This window comes from Amphiura filiformis, chromosome 3 (genome assembly GCF_039555335.1).
Source record: "Amphiura filiformis chromosome 3, Afil_fr2py, whole genome shotgun sequence".
NCBI lineage: Eukaryota > Metazoa > Echinodermata > Ophiuroidea > Amphilepidida > Amphiuridae > Amphiura > Amphiura filiformis.
In genome coordinates this window covers 77,322,761-77,325,489 of record NC_092630.1, presented here as the reverse complement: position 1 = coordinate 77,325,489, position 2,729 = coordinate 77,322,761, and positions in this window count along the sequence as shown.

The following is a 2,729-nucleotide window of genomic DNA, read 5'->3' as shown; positions in this document are numbered from 1 at the left end:
TCCCCGAGTTACTAAAAAAAGTCTACAACGGGCGCCCTCAACAAGTGCCATTTCTTTTGAACATTTATGAACATGAAAGCAAAACGCAATTTTGATCAATTTAAAAATAAATGAAATTGCAAATTACAATTTATTCAAAGCTGTGCTTTTTTCAATGCAGATTTCGTTGTATTGATACAAAAACACACGTTTACCTTTTACAACTTACTTTAAGACTTCAATTCAAGTCTAATAATTCATGTTGTTCTTCAGCACAATGATCCACTAGACTTCATCAAATCTGCAGGTAGGGCTAGTGCAGTGTAAAGATGAAAGTTTTATGTTGAGGTTTAGGATTTTAGGGCTTAATGTTTACTTATTAATTAGACCTACACTTTATCACTGGCACAGAATTACAAAAATATTATGGTGCACATAAGATACATCAAAATTTACACAATATCATAAACGGAACAAAGTGTTTTTGAAAGTCCAGTGAATGGCTGGAGCGAATGGGGGATGGTCCATACAAAAAGTGTGTAAGGGGTGGTGCAATAATTATATGTACCGGGGGGGGTGAATTCTCAAAATGGTCTGCCAAAATCGCTTGCCCCCCTTGGCCGTGCCAAAAACCTTTGCCCCCCCCTTTCGACGTGCCCAAAAACCTTTGCCCCCCTTTTGCCGTGCCAAAAAATCTTGCCCCCCCCCCCCCTTACACATGCAAGATTTTGGGGAACCCGAATTTAAAACCTTAAATTGTCTTAACATATAATGCGAGCGCAGCGAGCAGGAAATTTTGCATAGGTTTGAACGTGTTCGTAACGTTTTCCTACGCCTTTTTAGGGCGTAATATAGAAACGGTGCCCAAAATATCTGTGCCAAAAATTGCTTGCCTCCCCCCTTTCGACCTGCCAAAAATCGCTTGACCCCCCCTTTCGACCTGCCAAAAATGCTTGCCCCCCCTTTGGCCTGCCAAAATCTTTACCCCCTATAATTCACCCCCGGGGTACACATAATTATTGCACCACCCCTAATTCGCGCGCAATTGTGCCATATATACGGTAGGGCCTACTTCTTCTCTGTAGCCAAAGATGCTGGATTGACTATACTTCAAGATTTTTTCCAACTCCACCCCCCCCATGTCAAAAAGAAATCTACGCCACTGGGGGTGGGTGAGGCCAGAGGTACACCCCCCTCGTAAAAAGATCATGGTAGGCTATAGGCCTATACCTGTACCAAACTCAACATATAAAACTCCTTGTTCTTTCGATAAAAAAAAGTCTTAGAATAAAAAGGGGTTTCTTTGGTACCGTCTGTTCCGGTGTGCAAATTATACGAGATACAGGGTGTCCCATAAAAAATTATCGGGCGAATGAATTTGGATGTAAGTCGAGAAATATACATCAGAATCCAAAAATCTAAACATCAGCGTGTATATATAGCCCATCTTATATATTCTGCATCTTATACGTCAAATTTACTGGAATCGGTTGACTGATCGCGAAGAAATGAGCGATTACATAACGCATGCATCAATTCACTTCATCATAGGCCTACTGCAGTTAAGTTACTGTCCGTTTTCCTATACACAATACACAGTGATCTCCCCAATGACGCGTGACCTCTACAAATAGTGTATGTTAGAAGTATAGGCCATTGCCTAGTTAACGTCACTGTGTGAAAAATAACCGGCCAATTCTCTGAAATTCTAGAAAATATAGCTTTGTAACATGTCCTAAATTTTTAGCTAATTTAGATGTTTGGAAATATTCGCACTTTGGTGTTTTAGTGTATGTTATAGGTAATAGGACATTGCCTAGTTAACGTCACTGTGTGAAAAATAACCGGCCAATATTTAAAGTATTCTCCTGAAATTCTAGAAAATATAGCTTTGTAACATGTCCACTTTTTTTAGCTAATTTAGATGTTTGGAAATATTCGCACTTTGGTGTTTTAGTGTATGTTATAGGTAATAGGGCATTGCCTAGTTAACGTCACTGTGTGAAAAATAACCTGCCAATATTTAAAGTATTCTCTGAAATTCTAGAAAATATAGTTTTGTAATATGTCCTAAATTTTAGCTAATTTAGGTGTTTGGAAATATTCGCACTATGGTGTTTTAGGAAGGATATGTAAACGACAGATAACACCAAAAAATATGAAGAAATTATTTCCAAACCGTGTTAAGTCTACAACCATTATGTTTCTCATTTTCAAGAATGCTGGTTAACAATATGCACACTATTGTCTCATTTCGTAAACAAAGGCCCACAGAGTATGCGTTTGCTTTATAACCGGTTACCCAACTGAAACTATTAGTACCAGCTCATTGCAATGCCGCACAGGTAAAACAGAAACATGTGTAGCGGGATTTAACCAAGATCTGATTTAACATAGTTGAGCTGTTTTCAATGAGTGTTATCTTGGTTTAATAGCTTTTAATGGGGTTTAAGTCCTGCAAAGGTCGTGGTGAATTCTACTGTAGACATGACTGCATTATGTTCCAAGTTTGAAAGAAAGATCATTCAACACAATGCACACTAGTGGTTAACTGTCAATGAGCTTCATATTTTGGTCTGTAAAATCCTTCTCGTTCTTTTTAAACAACCTGTTTCTTGCAAAACATTTAATTAGGTTTTGTTCAATTCAAAATTGAAAACCTGCACGATATTGAAAAGAAAGCTTGCATATAAAACCAAGGGAACTATAATACCGGTAAGTCTTTTAGCATGTTTAGGTCGCTAGAGCCT